Here is a 19,246-nt window from a genome sequence, read left to right as displayed (position 1 = left end):
TCGGTTAGCTGAGGGGAATGTGCTCGAGCTTGTCTAGACAGCAATTAACATGATGAGGCATGTTTGCAGAGCACAGGGGAGTGGGAGACGGATGGCGCCAAGGAAAGGTAACACCTTGCTGTTAATTGCTGGTAGTTAACCACCAATCAGGGATTGCCTAGTATGCAATGCTTAGCTTCAAGAACCAATTAGTTTGAAACGCGCAGCTTCTGAAAGTGTATAAAAACGTGTGCTTCTGTACAATAAATTGACATTTGCTTGCATCAAGCTGCGTCCCGTCTCTTCATTCGCCGCAGAGCAACCTCAAAACCATTTGTGGGTCTCTAAGACCAGGAAAGACGGACTGAGTCAGCTACTAGTAAGCAACAAGTTACAGGGTTTCTTCCGCACCACCTCACACTGCATTGTGCCCTGGGAAGCAAAGACACCATTCCGAAAAGCAAACCCCCACCTGCCTCCTGCTCAACTCGTGCCCGAGACAGCCTTCAGGGGGTGACCTTGGGCAAGGCCAACTGCACAGAGCTGTTCCGAGTGATGGTGGCGTTACTCCCCTCTCTTCCGAGAGGGAATGCATCCGTCGGAGCCCGACGATGCTGCCACGGCCTCAAGCTGCAGCCAGGCCTGTGCTGGGCCTTCACTGCTCTCAGCCCTGACCCTCACCCATGGACGTGACGGCCCAGTAGGACTGCAGACCTGCCCATCCCTATGGACCGGCCTGGTGATCTGCACTCTTGGCGCACTCTGCTTACTGTCCCCAGAACTCTTCTGCTCTTCTTGGTGAGGGCCTGTGGGGCTGATCCCTGGCCTGTGTGGTCACAGACCCTGCCAGCCTTGCTGTGGCTCTTGCTTTGCCCTTCCTCTGCAGGACAGCCTACCCCTGATGTGCCCTCGCAGATACTGCTGTGTACGTAACACTTCCGTCTTTACCCCTAAGAGCTACATCAGTATTACAGTCGCCTACTACTGTGACCATAGAAGGAACATCAAAAAACAGCCAAATAATTTCAGAAATACAGCCAAGAAAAAAAGTCAACAATATGAAAAGAAGTATAAAGAAAGAACAAAGGTTTCACAAGAAAAAACACCACAATAACCCAAACAAAGCAAAGCTCACCTTTGTTCTTAATCTGCCAATTTCATTGACCACTTCAGAATACCTGTTCTTCACTTCTCCCTGCAAATTAAGCTGGGACAGTCCCCCTCTCTCCTCATACACCCTTAGTTCCTTCGTAGCTCTGCTCAGCAGCCTCTTCAACCTGCACAGCAAACTAGTCATGAAAACAATGAAGCAAAGGAACAAAACTGGACTTTTTCACATACTCTCATGTAAACAGCACAGACACAGCTTGCTTCATCTTTAACGTGCTTGACACACTAGGAATTACCAGGAAAAACCAGTATTCCTGTGCCACATACACTTGGAGAGTCCAGATTTCACCTGAAAAGAGGAATGAAAGACTCCCTTTTTCCCAGGAGAACTGCAGGGCAACCTGCACCTGCAGTTGTTTTGGCAGCTAGTGAAAACTAGGGGCTGGTGTACAGAAGTACCTTGCAAGAACTAACACGAGGCCGGCATCTGCTCACAGTTAGGTACACCTATTTTTACACTAAAGTTTAATAAAACATGACTTCTACGCAGGGATACCTCTTCACCACGCTAAAAAGCCGTCCCTCTTACAGTCTTTCTGCAGATCGAGGTTTCTTTTCATTTCTTGGGCCAGACGTAGTTCAGCTGGGCGTTTCAACTCTACCAGCTTCTTCACTTCCTTTCTTTCACTCTCGCACTTTCAAAAGAGAAAAGAAAGATTTATCACACACACAGAGCACAGGAAAAATACCTACGTACAGTCTGTGCATCTAGCGCTCTCCACAGAGAAGCTGCCGGACGTCTCTATCCGTTAGCCACGTTCCACAGAATGCCACGGGATGGAATTCCTGAGGATATTCCATCCCTTCAGGTTTCACATCAAACAGACCAATACGTAACTACAGAAACAGATGCCCTCGCTGAAGCAAAGGCCATCCTCTTCTAGACATAACAGGTGGAAAAGATGCTGGAGAACACTTTTGGCAGTGCCTCTGCTCATAGTAGGGATTACGTAGGTATGCACTTCATGGGAGAACATGGATCCATCCAAAGCTTTCATGGGATCTTCCAGCAACCAGCAGGCAGGGGCTTGTGGAGGAATCTGATCTTTTGGAGTTCTTCAACATTTTATTCCCCTCGGCCATTACCTCCACCTCTTCTGTGTGGCCATTTACTTAGCCACATGCTGGTTTTCCTCCTCTTGGTGTTTTCTCAGCCACACCAGAGGAGAGCTGGCAGCTGTTTTGACTTTGTACTTCCATTTTCCCTCTACAGAAAAGGAGAAAAGGGGAAGGCTGTCCCTTGGCAACTGGCAGGCGCTGCTTGTTTCCCAAGCACTCGTTCATTTACCCAGCATTCCTTCAGTATGTTTTTCTGCAAGGCTTTTAAGCTCCCGCTACGCTGAAAACATACAGCAGCTCCTCCACACACGCACTGGAAACATCAAGCATTTTAAACCTGCCCAGAAACCAAGGGGTCAGAAGATGACCACACAAAATCCAAGGAAGAACTGGGAACTGTGGCCTTGCTCGATGTGCTCAACTGATAGCAAACCACACTGGGAACTCTTCCCAACAGAGCCACTCCAGAACTTACACAAGGATACCCATCTAGCTTTTATTTGCTTCCTCCATGACCCCCAAACGATAAGGTACTCGCAGCCTGAATGGCAGGGATAACAGAAAACAATGATATGTAAGAACCTGACCAGAAGTTGCATGTGGTTCTCCTGGGTATTGGCTCGGTGCCCGGAGAATTTTCTGGGCTCACCTGTTGCAACAGTTCAGCCTTCTCCTCGTCCAGCTGAGCAACGCGCTCTTCAAGGTGGGATCTTGACTTCAAGTGCTCCTCCCACGTGCTGTGCAAGTCCTTGGATGTCAGAGCCAGCATGTTCTGCTTCTGCGTCTGTGAAAGCAACAGTGGCAGAAGAAAAAGTAAGGTGGCCGGAAAAGACAAGAGCGCAGGAGAATGCAGTAACTTACACAGAAACAGGCCTAAGCTCTCCTCCACCCATCCAAGACCTATGGCCAAGGTTGGTGTGGAGTGTAAAACACACCTTAGGAACCATAACCAAGAACAGCAGCTGGAGCTGGTGGGAAGAAGGAATACTCTAGAAGCGACAGGATGAGGTTACAACTTTGGGGGATAAGATGACATGCACACACACACAGAATCACCCTACAGCTTTCCTGCAAAGCTCCTCTGGTTCCCTCTATACTTCAGTTTTCGTAAGAACACTGCAAAAGGTGGTGCAAAAGGACAACATTCGCTCCTGCTTTCAACAGCTACGCTCAGATTTATTCATATAGTTACAGACATTAACTACCTTAGTTTTCACCTTTTTTTCCAACTCCTTTTGCAAGCGCAGCTTGTCTCTCTCCAGGTCACTGTGGTAGCGCGTAGTAACTTCAAGTGAAGCTTCTGGCATAGATTGCTTTTTAAGTGCAGCAGCAAGCTCCTGCTGCAGTTGTCCAAACATGCCCTAACGAAACAGTTAAATTAGCATGAAGAAAGTTCTAAGAACATGAAATACGCCTTTAACTTATTTTGTTATATGGTTAGACCTGTCTAGATTGAACCCAAAAGTATGAAATTTTGCCTGCCACCAGCAGGCATCTGCACAGATGATGACCTCTCGTCATCTTTCTCAGCTGAGCACCTTTGACTATCAGCAGCTGTTCATGAGGATTCCTGTTTCCTAACACATAAAAAAGGCTCAGGTATTGTTCTTCCTTGAACAATACACAGGAACACACTGCAATCGGGTATTTTTTTCTAACAAAACCCAAAGAAATCTGTTGTGATCTAAGAGCCACAGTTTGACTGCAAATATTACTCCGGTGACTGAAGGCAGGACTTTGTGTTAGATTGTTCTTTCTTCTGTTTCTTCACTATACAAATACAATTAAATGAATACAAATATCTGAAAGCTCCTTTGAGATACACTTTAAGGGTATGTTGAATCACATCCTCTTGTAGTCTTCTTACTCAGCTCGTTTTAGAAATACTGATAGATTAGGTTTACAAAAATCTGGATAGCTCATTATATATATATAGCTATATACATATAACACACACACACTCTCTCACATGATCTTCAAAAGGAACCCATTATTTTGGTAGTAAGAATACAAAGCAAGTCACAGTTTACAATGATTGACAGTACTGCTGGAGTGTGGCTACACATCATAGAAGAGAAAGCTTAAGGTCACCGTCTGACATGAACTTTGAGGAACAGGCAGGCCCCTCAGAACCCTCAAAACACATACAGAAATCAACAGCTGGACATTACTAATACTCTTCAATCCTGACAGCAGCTTACAGAGAACCTCTTTTTTCCCCTCTATAGAAGCTTCATATAAATCTATCCCCAACCACTTCACTTCTCTGTATCTTCATTTCTCAGCCCTCGTGTATTGGATGGTTCCTCCTTTTATACCACTCTCATTCATGTCATCTGTGCAATACTTACATCAAAACCATCAAATACTTTAGACTATTCTATAGGGCATAACATGGACTAAGGAAAATAGATGGAAAAAAGTTCTAGAGAAGAATCACCTTTCTTGATCAAAGCTTAGACTTGGATACCTTTTTTCTGTTCTCTGCTTAGATCTGAGGACTAATATCCCCGTTGCCAAAACTTTCCGCAATTCCGAGGGAAACATAACAAACCAGAACAAATGAGTATTCTTTGGTCCCATGCATGTAACTTACACCGGATACATTGGAGGAACAAACTAATTTCAAGAACGGACAAACTTTAAATTGTCTTTCTACGCATATACTTTACCTGTCTTTCTACTACGTCAGTCTCGTATTTAAAGACTTGTTCCCTTAAATCAGTACGCTTGGCATTTAAATCCTTGTTTCGCTCTTCTGTTAGATAAACTTGCTTTTCTGTATCAGCTCTAAGTTTGTTGAAAATGTCATTAAAACGCTCCTGCCCATAATCCGCTATTTTTTCTTTCATGATCCTCTTGTTCTGCATCTCTTCCCATTGCTGATGGAGTAAGAAGGTTTTCACTCTGGAGCTGGGCCAATCGCTCCTGCAGGGACTCCTGTTTTATTACAAGTTTGCTTACTGGATCTTTCTCAAGTTGTCGAGCATGATCGCATTCCTTTGCCCGACACTGGCCTTGACTTAATTCTTTTTTGTCATTTCTAAAAGCAAAGCTTTTTCTCTGAGCATTTGCTTCAACTGGTGAAGCTCATTTTCTAGCCTATTAGCTTTGCTTTTAGCTTTACACAGCTGCAGAGACAAGCTCTTGTTGGTTTCTTGCACGTCAGAGAGGTCACGATGGAGCTCGACTTGCAAGCAAAGGCATTCATCACGTTCTCTGGGAAATCTTCGTTCAGCATTGCTTTCTGATGACAAATGAAGTTTAAGTTCTTGAACTGCAGCGTTCAGGGAGGAACGCAATGATTCAATTTCTGTCTCTAGTCTGTCTTTGCTTTTGTTTGTCTGCTCAAGTTTGGAAGTCAGCACTGCAGATTCTCTCTTTACTAAGTCCAGCTCCGCGTTGAACTGAAAAAACATTTGTCTTAATGCTTCCTTGTGCAGTTTAAGTTCCTTTTTGAGAGCTTCATTTTTTTCTTTCAAGGTCTCATTTTCCTTGAAATATTTTCCTTGTTCCTCCTGGTGCCTAAGTCTTACTTGAGTGAGTTCTAGCCTTAGCATAGCAATCTCATCTTGTAGTAACTGATTCTTGTACAACAGATCCTGTTCTCTATCAGTGCTGGATTCCTGAATGACAGGGAAAATGAATAAAGAGCCAATTGGGAAATGAATCTACAAAAAACCTGCAGCAATAAACTGCATTTTAACATTTCTAGTACCGAAGCATGACTTCAAAGATGAAGTTTCAGGCAATAAGCTACTCTGTGAACCCATGCACATGTACAACGTACGTACCCAACGGAAGTGCAACATAGCCTTAAAACCTAAATGAACATCCCAAATATACAGTTACGGTTTTTTCCCCCCTTAAACCAGCAACCAAAGCTTTTAAAATGACAGCGCTTTCTTGTATGTGCATGCCTTTATAATACTGCCTTTAAGGTTGAATTAGTTGTGCTACAGATCTGGTAAAAACAAGGCCAGAAAGGGTATTTTCCTTCTCAAATGTCTTCTGAACACTTATCCTTTTGTATTACTGAAAGTTAGCTATAAGACTCAATCACCCCCGGAATGCAATAGTCCTGTATATTTCCTCTTTATTGTATGTATAACTTTTTCCCACTTAAACACATTCACCCTACATTTATTGGGCAGCACAGCCAAGAACAAAAAGGCTTCAAGGCACTGCACATTCTTTAGGAAATTCAGTAAACTCTTTTCAAGATCTTTTTTAATACAGTGTTTATGATTGCTTTTTCTCCTCCAGTTACTCTAACTCTTACAGAGAGTTGAATTCATTGCTGAGAGTCGATCATAAAATTTTAGTTATGTGGAGGTGGCAAAGAAAGGCATACTTGAAGTAAGTTCAATAAGGGAATAACTAATTAAAAAATAAAAGCAATGGAAACACAAACACTGTCAAACAACTTTCTTCCTGGTCAACCTTGCCATAGGTAGCTAGGTGTTTCACTGCTAGAAAGCCTAAAAAGCGATGACAAAATGTCTATGAAATGGAAAATAACAGATAGGTTAAGAAACGGGGTAAATAGTGTCTTCTATTAGCTTCCGACTTGCACAAGTAATTCAGGTACATACAGGAGTGATGCTGCTTTCCAGAACTTTTAGACATAAGAGAAAACAAGAAAGGTATTTACCCAGATAAGTTACACTGGTAAACAGTAAATAAACATCAAGAAACAGAAAAAGTTATGTAAGATTTATTATGACTTTAAAACAAACATGGTGAAATGTAATTTATTAGAAAAAAAATCTGCTTACCTCTGATTTTTTTCCGACAGATCTTCTTGTCTCTTCTTCTAGTTCCTTTTGTCTCCCAAGGTGGTTGTTCAAAATTCCTTCTTGAAGGGCTCTGGCCCTCTTTTCCTGAGAGAGCTGTCTCTGTGTTTCATCACGTTCCTCTTCAACCTGCAGTAATACAATAAAACTGCTTGCATCTTAAGAAAAAACAGAGCTAGCAATACATCTTCCCATTCTCCCTTGCATACTTGAAAACATTTTTGATTCCCCACCGTTATGATAATCCACCTATAAATAAATAAATTTAAATTTTCTTATGAAAATTTAAGAAGGCGAAATACAGGATGTTTTGTAGTAATTCAAAAAAAGGTCAGGCTTTGCCTGAAATACAAATGAAACCTAAATTTTGAAAAAGGAAAAAGGGAATAATAAACTGCAAAGCAAAAAAAAAAAAAAAACAACCACCCAATTGTGAACCAACTGTACTCTACTGTTCTCAAAATTTGACAACTGTTATCCAACGCCTCTTCCGTGAACAAAGCGCCTCCTTCTCTAGGCATACTGGAATACAATTGAAAAGAAGCAGAAAATAAGACAAAGAGTTTAATTCATTATTTAATAGACCTGTTTCAAGAGCCTTCTCAGTGTTCTTAACTCCATTTCTAAATTCCTAGACTGTAACTCAAGTTTCTGTTTCTCCTCCATCTCTTTACAACATTGATCTTCTTTCCTTCGGAGGTCTTCTCTCCTTTTCTCACACAGCACTTCTACTCTGAGCCTCTTTTCTTCTTCTTGTTTCAAAGAAGATCTGGGATTTAACGGAGTATTTGAGAAACAAAAGCACTGATATAAAAGTAGATATTCCACATGATGAACTTGCAGAGACAACTCAAACCATAAAAAATGTTAAACGTTTTCAGAGTTCATATTTTTACTGTACTTTTCAACTTTTTAAAGAATTCTAACTTCATGCCATTGTGCATGGTATCAGTTGTACAAGATACAGAAAAAAAAACTTTGAGTGATTTATCAGTTATTTGTAAGTTTGTATAGGGAAACACACACCAGTGTGCACACTTCTATAATAAAATTAAAAAAATCCATCTTCATATTACAGCCATTTTGCTGAAAAAGGAGTTTGTTGTCTCATCAGATCAAAGCATCGTAAACTTTTACTATGGTTAGTATACATTTTCTTAGTATACTGAGCATTGCCTACACATTACGGATTCAGTGACCAGAAGCAATACTGGTGAATCAGCACGCCACTTACCTATGGCAGACCCAACAATTTTTCAGCAAGCCTTCTGTAAGTCTAAAACAACTGCTGACCACAGGCAGAACAAGCAGCTTCTGTTTACTCCAGAAGGATGTCAGTGTTCAAAACCAGATTCAGAAATGCATGGGGTTTAAGCTGAATACGATTAAAAACAGTTTTAAACCCCAGTCGGATCTACCTCTGGGAGAAACTACAGCAATTTCATTTTGAAGCTGACTTACAAGGAAAGCCTTATGGAAGGTCAGCTTCTTTACCAACTGAAACAATCAGCAATAAGCACTGACATGGTAAAAAACGGTCCATGGTGTGCCCACGGTACCCAAACAAGCAAGCAGCTTTGTGTTTGATCATTATTTTGACTATTTTTTCCCATATACTCACAACAGTGAACAAAAAAAAAAATTTAAAAAATCAAGTGTCAGCGTAAGGGAAGAACTGCCAATTGAAAGCCTGCTTTAGAAATTCTGCAAAACAAGAATCAACCACCACTAAAATTACTTGAAAGACTGACAAACGTTTGTATTTGAATGGCGTATATTGCAAGGAAAAAGCTTTACACATAACTTCTAGTGTAATTTCATAAAAAGTGTAACTTTCGAAAGTACAAATTAACGCTGCTTGGAGAATTCACTTAGAATGAAAATACTACTTCTTTATACTTGACAGATGCTTGAGGATTTTGAACACCTGCTGAAGTCAAACCCAGGCCAAGCTGGGACCGGCCTCGTCTTCCTCGTACTCCCCTCCCCCGCGCTGGGAGGCCCAACTCCCCCAGGCCCAGCTCCCGCAGCCTCCCCTCACAGGGCTGGTGCTCCTGCCCCCGCGCCAGCCCGGCATCTCCCTGCCGACCTCACACGGGCTGGGCAAGATCTCCTGGGCTGGGCGGCCAAAAACCGGACCCCGGGCTCGAGACACAGCTCAGCAAGCCCTGAGGAGGGGTGGGCACTCACTGCCCCCAGTGCCCTGGCACTGCTGCCCCCCAGACAGCCCAGGCCGCTGCGGGCCGCCCCAGCTGCCAGCTCACGGTGGCTCCTGCTGAGCTCGCTCTCTGCCTGGGCCGCCTGGCCCTGCTGGGCCAGCTCCCCAGCCACGCCATCCCACCGGGGATCACCACGAGGAGATCTCCCCTCCCAGGCCAGGGCTCTGCAGTTGTCCTTGCTCAACTGCCTACGGTGCCTGCTGGCCACCCCTGTCTGACGTGATGTCAACAGCGATGAGAAACCTCACACCTCCGGGTCTAGCTCAGGAGTGTGGGGAAAGGGGCAATCCCAAACTTGACCTTTCCAACAAACAAACAGGTAAGCAAACAAATGCTCTAAGCTCTGGTTTGACTTGCACTGGGTGGAGTTACCAGAAATCCTAGTATTATAGGCCAACTGAAGCTGCGAGGACAAAACGAAAAAAAAACCCACACCCAACCATCTCTCAGATCTCTCTTATAAATCTGATTTCCCCGTACACACTCTCTTGCTCTTTTCTTGCTAGAAAACAAAGTTAGAACAACATCCAGAAGACTGTACATGGAGCTGGTATCCGGACGTTTTTCCCCTCTCACATTATGTACTTCATAGCATAACTGGCCCACAGGATTCAAAAAACCCAAACCCAAAAGACTGGAAACTTCTCATCCTGTTGCCTGCACCATCGGTGTCTTTTGGAACAAAACCACTGACAAGATAATACGTTATCAGACCACAATTTACATACTTAAGGCTCTGGATACCCCTTTTCCATTCCGCTTCTTGGTGAGCCAACACGGATTTCAAATCTTGAGTCTTCTCCGCTCTGAACTGTGACTCCTCCCTTTCATCTTCCAATTTCCTTACTTCTCTTGAGAGCGCTTTATACTGATTTTTCTGACGTTCTATTCTCTGTTCATATTCAAGAAGTATGTTTTGCATTTTCAACAAAGTAGCAGAACCTGTTTTGAGACAGAAAAGACACAAAGCTGCACAAATACTGCCCAATGTATAAGCTGTTCAGTGCTTTGCTGTATTAGGTGCAGGTGGCAGGTTAGCGGGAAGGTCCCTGTGAGAAGAAGCCAGGGGTCGCCCCGTGCTGGACATGGACGGTTTCAATGGACCCACCGCAGGGCACAGCTGAGCCTCTCAGCCGTGCTGGCAGCTCCTCAGGAAAAACAAATGTAGGAAAGGGCGAAACGGGCAGAGAAGGGGAAAAGCATGTGAAAACCAGCCCCGCAAACGAACACCCAGGTCAGCGAAGGAGGAGGGAGAGGTGCTGCTCCAGGTGCCAGAGCAGAGATTCCCCTGCAGCCCCGGAGAGAACCATGCTGGAGCAGATACCCACAGCGCAGTGCTGCAGAGGACCCCGTGCCAGAGCAGGCGGATCCTTCCCGAAGGACCTGCGACCCATGGAGGGCCCAGGCTGGAGGAGATTTTCCCCAAAGGACTGCAGCCTGGGGGAGGACTCACACTGGAGCAGGGAAAAGGGACGAGGAAGGAGCAGCAGAGAAACTGCTACGTCCCGACTGCCGACCGCAGCCTCCCCGCGCTGCCTGGGGAGGTGGCAGGGAAGGAGCGCAGCAGAGCTTGAGCAGGGGGGGTGCCGACGTGTCCTTCTCAGGTTTGGGGTCTTTGTTTCTCACTATCCAAATGTATTTTAATCGGTGGAGTCTGTTTTGCCAGTGACAGTCCCTGGGAAGTGACAGCCCTGCCTTCACACTGACCCACCAGCTTTTTCGCCCCGTTTTGTCAAGGAGGGGCAGTGGCAGCACTGGGGGGGGAGTTTGGCCTTCGGCCAAGGTTAACACTTGCCTAATGAAATTTTAGCATAGTTTAAGAGCCCTAGTAAGTGATGCTTATGTTTATATAATGCCTTGTGCACATATGCAAGCATCTTATGACAGTTGAAATTTGTTATATACATGTACTTATTATTTTTAAGCAAAGCCATTATTTTGCTGTACTCTTTGTCATTAGCTGTTGAGGGGTGTGCTGGTTGTGGCTGGGATAGTGTTAATTTTCTTCGCAGTCGCTGGTACGGGGCCATGTTTTGCAGTTGTGCCGCAAACAGGGCTGGTAGCACGGGGATGTGTTCGTTATGGCCCAGCAGCGCCCACACAGAGCCAAGGCCTTTTCTGCTCCTCACCCCACCCCACCAGCGAGCAGGCTGGGGGTACGCAAGGAGCCGGGCCGGGACACGGCTGGGACAGCTGACCCCAGCTGACCCAAGGGATGTGCCATGCCACGCGGCATCATGCTCAGCATATAAAGCTGGGGGAGGACGAAGGAAGGGAGGGACATCCAGAGTGATGGCACTTTGTCTTCCCAAGTATTTGTTATGCGTGACGGAGCCCTGCTGTCCTGGAGATGGCTGAACACCCGCCTGCCCATGGGACGTGCTGGATGAATTCCTTGCTTTGCTTTGCTTGCGTGCGTGGCTTTTGCTATTAAACTGTTTTCGTGCCGACCCATGAGTTTTCTCACTTTTCCCTTTCCGATGCTCTCCCCCACCCCACTGGGGTGGAACAAGTGAGTGGCTGTGTGGTGCTTAGGTGTTTAGGTGTGGCTGGGCTTAAACCACATCAAGGGGATATAAAGAAGAAAAAGCTCTTGCTGACTTTTGATGACCGCATTAGAAGGAGCTGAACTGTACTTTGCAAGAAACTGCTTCTCCAGCTCTGACTAGACAGAGAACCAATGATAACGTAAGGCACATCGGCTGGTAATGCAGGCAACATCTCAGGTTAGGTGACAGTTTCACAGCTTTTGAGGGGGATCTCTAGTCACAAAGAGATACTATATCAAAATATGAAATTAAAATACTTAGGAGTGCCTACAAAGAAATCATGTTTTAAGGGGAACTTGTAACAGCTGAAGACAGAGACTTGAAAACATACCCGTATGAACCACGCTAAGCTCTTCCAACAGCAGCATAGTCTCCTTGTAGGCTGAAGCTTCTAACCGGACATCCTCTGAAGTTGGGTCAGATGAGTGAGTTAAACCAGGGCCATCAGTTACTTCCATTGGTATGCTGACCTACAAAAAATACAGTACTTTCTGTAATTCCACTGTCTAGTATTACAGACCATTACAAATGCAGGAATGATTCATTCTCTCCTTCACAGCCCACAGATTTGTCTCAAATACAATAAAGCTGCGTACCAGCAGCAATTTGTACATCTGGTTGATCACTACATAAACACTGCTCCCATCGAAGTGATTAAAAGCTGATAGAGACTGTTTACCAAGAAACTAGTTTTACAGTACCTCGTTCCTTTCACTCCTGGTTGTTGCTGCAGGTCTAGAAAACAGAAATATATTTCAGTACTGAAATGCTTACTTTGCATTATGAATAATACCTACCGTAGCTTTGAAAACTTAACTGCAGAACTGAATTAAACTAAAATCTGGTATAGTAACTTTGCTAGATATAGTTCAAGACTGAAACAATTATTGTGTGCTATTAATGTCTACTGGAAGGCTAATTTTTCTGCAAGATATTAAGCAAACAGTTGAAATAACTGTTCCCTAAACTTCACGCAAAGTGACAGAAATCTTACAGCTACAGACACGGAGCTATACGGTTACGTGCATTCCCTGTTTAATACCAGGGGTTCAGCTCTCTTCAGTACTGAGAATCCTTCTCCTACAGGTCAAAGAACTGTAATTTTGGATTCTCTGGTGTCCTGGGTCTGGCTGGGATGCAGTTTATTTTCTTCACAGCAGCCCACACAGGGCTGTGCGTTAGATTTCTGACCAAAACAGTGTTGCTAACACACCAGATTTTTAGCTAGGGCTGAACAGTGTCAACAACTTCTCTTTCGCACTTTGCCACAACCCACACAAGTAAGTTCAGGGTGGGCAAGAAGTCAGGAGGGAACAGCTGCAAGAGAAAAGGTGGAGCGGGGAGCAGGGCAAAAAATCCTGAGGTACCTGCAGTGAAAAAAACTGAGATACCTCACCCTTTTTAAACACATGAAATACTTCTATGCCTGTGCACACACTCATGTAATTAATCAGAATTTGTGCACGTGACCTCATTGTTGACTTGGCCAGCATGTTCAAAAGCACTCTAAACAAAAGTGAAGTGTTTGTCAACACAAAGCGCATCAGGTAGTCACAGGAAAGAACAAGAAAGAACATCAGGTGGTCACATGAAAGAACAAGAATCTTCATAGGCGTCAGGTTTACAAAAAACCTAAACACACAACAAAAACCCAAACTAGCCTCTAGCTCTCAGGCCAATTTTTGTCATTAAGTAAGTTTTATTTTCAACATTCCTTATAGGCATACCTTCCTTCATCCTCAGATGTTTCACTGGAAGTGCTCTCATCCGGTACTTGACCATGATTGCCACTGGAAGAGCTCATCTGCTGATGAGCCTTCTGCTTTGAAGGCTGTCTTTTACTTTTCTTTGCACCTTTGGCATTCAGGGCAATTTTACTGCATTACACAGAAAGAAAGAAAAAAAATCACCAAGTGAATAGGTTTATAAAAAATATTTCTGTGAAACAGACATACTTAAGATGATGTCCAGAAACAACCGAGACAAAAAATATCTATGATAAAATCACAGACTTGACTGTAAAGATCGTGGAATATGCCCAAGTATTTAAAACCCTTCCCCTAGGAGTGAGGGGGACACGTGGAATCTGAGCTAGATCCAGGTTAAGCTGGACTATATCCAATAGCCACGGTACAGAAAGCACCTAGAGCAGAGATTCCTTTGAAGGACAGACAGAAAAAGCTCCTGCTTAGGTCTGCATAAAAATACGTGTGCCTTCTTTAGACTTTTGAGATTGGTTTGGTAATATCATCTTTTCCCCTCTCCTGACAAAGGGCATATTAACTTAATGAAAAGGAAAACACCAACTGCACGGAGATCACTAAAATCACCTAGAAAAGGGAGGAGTAGCAAACCCCAAGTTCCTACTTTTCTTTTCTAGGTGGCCTTTTCCTACAAAAATGACTGCTTTTTCCAGTCTTCAGTTCTGGTTTTGAAGATGCATTTTACCTCAGTGTTGACATGGAAATCACAGGAATTTAGGTGGGGGTTTTCTTTTGGTTTCCCCTTTTCTTTTTTTAGAGCAGGCAATAAATTTGAACCTCCATCGTGCGCTTCATTTTGTCAAAAAAGAATTTTTCTTCATTTTTTGAGAAGCAGTGGACTACTCACTATGGCTTTCACCACTGAGGAAACTACTTCAACTACCACAGTATCAGAAAACCTAAGACACTTACATAGCACTACAAATAAGAGCTAGAGATTATTTCCTTAGCTTACCCTTTCATTGGCACTTTAATCAATTTTGAGCTCTCCCCAGACGAAAAACTCCTTTTGTCTTTTTCTTCTATTGTGTTTTCACTCTCCATTTTCAAACAGTCATTCTTCCTTACAGTAATCTTTTGTTTCATTTGCCGATTAGTGATGTTAATTAATTTATCCACACACTCCTGTTTTGCCACGGTCTGCACTTTTGAACATCTTTGTTTGCTTTTTTCCTTCTTAACCTATAAAAACAAAGTTAAGCTTCACGTATTTCTAGAAGACAGAAACACCACATCCAAGATTGATTAATTCAGGGTTTACCCCTGAAATAATATAAAATGATCTTTTTTGTAATTCATACAGAAGCATTTTCACAAAATTACACTACAAAGTGTATTATGCCATTGAAAGTACTTTGAATTCACTCATCATGCAAGACATAACAAAAATACAGCCCTTAGAAAGAAAACAATAGTGTCTCTTAAAACAGGAACAAGAAAAAAGTGAAAACATTACTGATGGACAAAGCATTAGGAGGACTGCACAATGTTCGTTGTACCACCACCAGAAAAAAATCAAGTGGATCTGCGAACAAGGAGAGGAAAGAAAAAAAGATCCCAAACCCACAAACACAACTGGTTTCACAGGAAAGAGGAATTTTAGTGAAAGGCAATGAAGACACACCACGCAGATAGCACAGCACATGAATTAGTAGTCAAGACCCTGTCCAGAAGCTATTTTCATTCTTTGATTCAGAATCAGAACTGATGTAATTGTATGGATTTCTTTTAAAGGCAATGAAGTGATAACTACTTGCACTGGAACCAAGTGCCACCTATTGTTAAACTGGAACAATAATGCATTCCGTTTTCCAAAAATGGGGGAAAAGACAACTCTCCACTGCCCTCTTTCTTCACCAGTCCCCTATTTCCATTAGAACAAAACCCAATTTGTAGGAACCATCTCCCCTTCGTGACGAATAGCTAAAGTGAGCAGCACCGTTGATCCGGAGCGAGATTAAAGAGTAGCAGGTGAACCACCTCTTCTGGCAGCTGTACCTTCTCTTTCTCCAAAGCCAGGAATACTATTTGCAGCATTCCTACCTTACCCTTAAATCTTCCCGTATCTTGGTTTAGTTCTTCATCAAGATTCCTTTTCAGCATGACACATGATTGCTGAGCACTTGCAAAAAGACTTTCCATTTCTGTTTCTCCTATTTTGTTGTCGATAAAGCAGTCCCTGGGAACATCATCACTAAATCCAGAGTCTTTTCCAAGTTCCCTCTCTGTTACAAGAAGTGCATTTTCACCACGTGTAGGAACTGTCTTATTTTAGGAATAATATTAGAAATGTCATCCAAAAGACTTGTTTTAAAGCTGTATCTCGGGGAGTATTCAGGACCTCCCACTGCATTTCTACTACTTCCATTTTCATTCTCTTCCGTTTCCATAGGAGGCGCTTTTTTTCTCTCTCTCCTTTTGCTAGAGGCATCTTTGTATCACTGATATTGGTTGTGCGATCTTCTTCATCTGTACTCCAGGTATCTTCTGTGTTTGCATTTCAGTTATCTTGATCAGAAAGGACACCAAGACTCGGATTACAGTTTCCATTTTGGGTACTTTTCCACCTAGCATAAGTTTAGTATCTCCAAATTCACCTTTACTTTCTAAGTTGTTACTTGATTCTGTTGCATGAGACAAAACAACATGAGAACTCTTCAGCTCAGCACTGAAGCCATCTTCTGACATTTCTTCCACAAGGGAAGGAGTTTTCCCAGTTTCATGAATTTCACCAGGCAGCTGCTTTAGCTCTGCTGTAACATTTTTACAATTTGTTTTCAATTCCCTTTTCTCATTTTCAACTCACATTCTTGCATATCTTTCTTCCGAAGGTTTTGGACTTAACTGCTTGTCAGCACTGGGCAATTCCTCATTTTCTGCTGTGAAATTTCTGATGTAAAATTTCTGCCTTATCAGTGTGATTTTCATGTGCTGGTTTTTTCTATCAAGTTGGTAGTTTCTAAAATATATTTATCCTTAAGTAAACAGGTACAGACAGAAAGATTATCAAGAAAAAATATTACAGTTAATCTATGCAATTTCTGTTGCAAACTCATCCTATAATAGAAATAAGGCATTTTGAAAGCCATTTTCACTACAAAAATCAAGGGACACTAAATGAAAGGTTCACTGCACACCATCTTCTTAACAAGAGAAGGACTCAGAGACAGCAGTTTCTTGGGTTAGGTTTGCCTAGGCATTAGGGTTGCTTTTACCTTTTAGCCTGCTTGCTTTCTGTAACCGCCGGCATTTGTCACAGAGCATGTTTATTTTTCACGGTTTATTGCTTTAATACCATTTTTCATTAAACTGCCAACATTTTCCTCACCCACCCTCCTCCCTCCATCGCGCTCTACCGTCTGGCATTGCACAGTCCCCGGCCACCTAAGCTAACCCAACGGGAATGAACATGACAAGCTTTTTACCGTTCACCACACAGAGAACTGGCTAAGGGAGGATTATTTCTTCACCCAAGCTTCAGAAATAATAAATTCCACTCCAAGGTGCAAAGGAAAGGATTTATTAGGGAAACCTGCCTGCTCCTGCCCTCATCCCAGGAATCAGGAACCCAAGCTCGCAGGAAAACCGCACCACGCCTTAACCCTACCCAGCCCCCTCAAGCCCCTGTCCCCACGCTCTGTTTCTCAACAGCTCCGACTGCTTCTGCCCCGTGTCACAGTCCTGCCCACACGCCTCCTCGGCTCGTGCTGCCTTCTGAACAGGGCCTGCAGCCTTGGTGTCCCAGCGGGCTGAGACCCTCACGCTCCTCGCGCTCCTCTCGTCAGCCAGGCCCTGTTCCCCCGCGGCAAAGACCCCTCCGCTCACAAGAGGGAAGGAGCACCTCAGCCAGCCACCACCTGTCTCACCCTCCCCCTTCCCAAGCTCACTGGCCAACTACTACCGCCTTGCAACAGGCTTAAGTCCTGCGCTTTGCCTGCTAGAATTAGGCACGTCCCTCTCTCGTGATGCCCGGCTGTGGGGTGGAAATCATTTGCTACGCTGTCCCTTCGGGTGTTCCAGAGGACGCCAGACCCCGCTGTGCAGCCCTGCCCCGCACGCCCAACACAAGCAGGACGCCTGCCTTATTCCCCTCTAGGATACCCTCTGAGAAACCCTTTTCAAACACTTCACGTGGCCAAACAAGAGCGTATTTTGCAGAGGCTGGGGAAGCCTCAGAAAGGTCACCACATTTCAAGGTGTTCTCTTTGATCCTTGTCTTACAAAGAGGAAGACCGGCATGTTTCATCAAACAGATCAGCCTATTACAGACAAATCTCCCTCTTCACTTGAACGTGCATTTTGCACAGGCAATAAAACCCGCATTTGGCTGCACTGTTTCTCAGCAGTGCACAAGAGGAAAAACACCCCTCAAAATTTAAGCAAACCAACTGAAAAAAAAATCAGTGTAACAGCAAGCATCCGACATAGTGACAAGGATTTTACCCCACCATAAGAAGACTGTATCCAGCTTTCCTTCAGACTGTAACGCAGCCTTCACCTACAGGACGTCCCATAAGCATTATTCACTGACTGGTAAGTTTTCTTTACCTTAGTGTATAATACAGCCTACTGAATCAGACTGCAATCCAAAATATTTGGGTTCACATACCCGCACACCATAATATTCAATGCCATCCTTCACGTCTTCTTTTTCACCTGATGATGACATATGAAAGGTAGATCCTGAGTTCTCACCTGCAGTGAAAAACCACACATTTTTATAAACAGCATGACTTCATATTACTTACTTACACCTAAAGTGCATCTTGAATCACCCTACTTGTGACAACAATCTTAACACAAAATAAGAAAAAAACTACATGCAGGACTGACCATTTAGTAAAGGAGAAATCCTTCAGATGAGAGTTCTACGCCAACAGCAAAACTTCCCTGCCATTCTACACTCCAGATGCTCAAGAGACAGCGGCACAAACTACAGGCAGAAGCCCTTCACAACAAACCCTGAACTTTCAGTCACATTTTAGCTCCTAGGCAAAGCATAACAGCAAGGTATCAAAAATTAAGACGGGGGGAAAGTGCTTGGCCAGATCATAGCTTTCTCCTGCTACGTTATCATCCGAGAACGTTCAGGTGTTCAGACAGGTCAGCCCTAAACCACATACACTTTCAGCACTATGCCACAAGAACCCGAACCCAAGGAGATACAAACACATCCAAAGGACACACGCAACGCAAACAAGGTAACTTCCCTTACAACTTGCCAGCAAGCGCCGTGAGAGCTGGTGTTAATTAACAAATACTAAGCACTTCACTGCTATAGCGCGCACCCACACCGTAAGCGCATTCCTAAGGCAGACATCGATAAAAGCTCACTTCAGCCTATACGTGTTTACAGACAAACATTTAGTCCACCACGAAGTTACCAGTGTGGCGCTCCCCTGAAACAATCCGCGAGCGTGCTCCGTGTCTGTCTGCAGCTGGAAGCAACACACCAGGTGATCCTTCTTCCGGACTTTCAGAATCCGTCTGTAGAGCATAACACACGGGCGTGAGCATCGGTACAAATTCTCAACTCATTTCTACGCAAAATGTTCCTGCTAAGCCAACTTGCACAGCATGGAATCACAAAAGCCTTTGATCAGCCCCTTGGAAAGGGCACGTCAAGGCACAGTATATTGGAAAATCACAGCAGACTTGTGTGTTTTCAGATCTTGGGCAAAAACCTCACAACTCATCTAAACTAGTCTGTC

The 19,246-nt window shown here is 43.8% G+C and overlaps 1 pseudogene; it reads right to left on the bottom strand.

Moving 5' to 3' along the window:
* LOC130143470 (ankyrin repeat domain-containing protein 26-like) overlaps positions 1-19,246 on the bottom strand; it is a 69,059-nt pseudogene that overhangs the window by 11,603 nt on the left and 38,210 nt on the right.

This window comes from Falco biarmicus, unplaced genomic scaffold, assembly GCF_023638135.1.
Source record: "Falco biarmicus isolate bFalBia1 unplaced genomic scaffold, bFalBia1.pri scaffold_30, whole genome shotgun sequence".
NCBI lineage: Eukaryota > Metazoa > Chordata > Aves > Falconiformes > Falconidae > Falco > Falco biarmicus.
The sequence above is the reverse complement of the archived record's forward strand: the minus strand, read 5'-3'. Positions and strand labels throughout refer to the sequence as shown.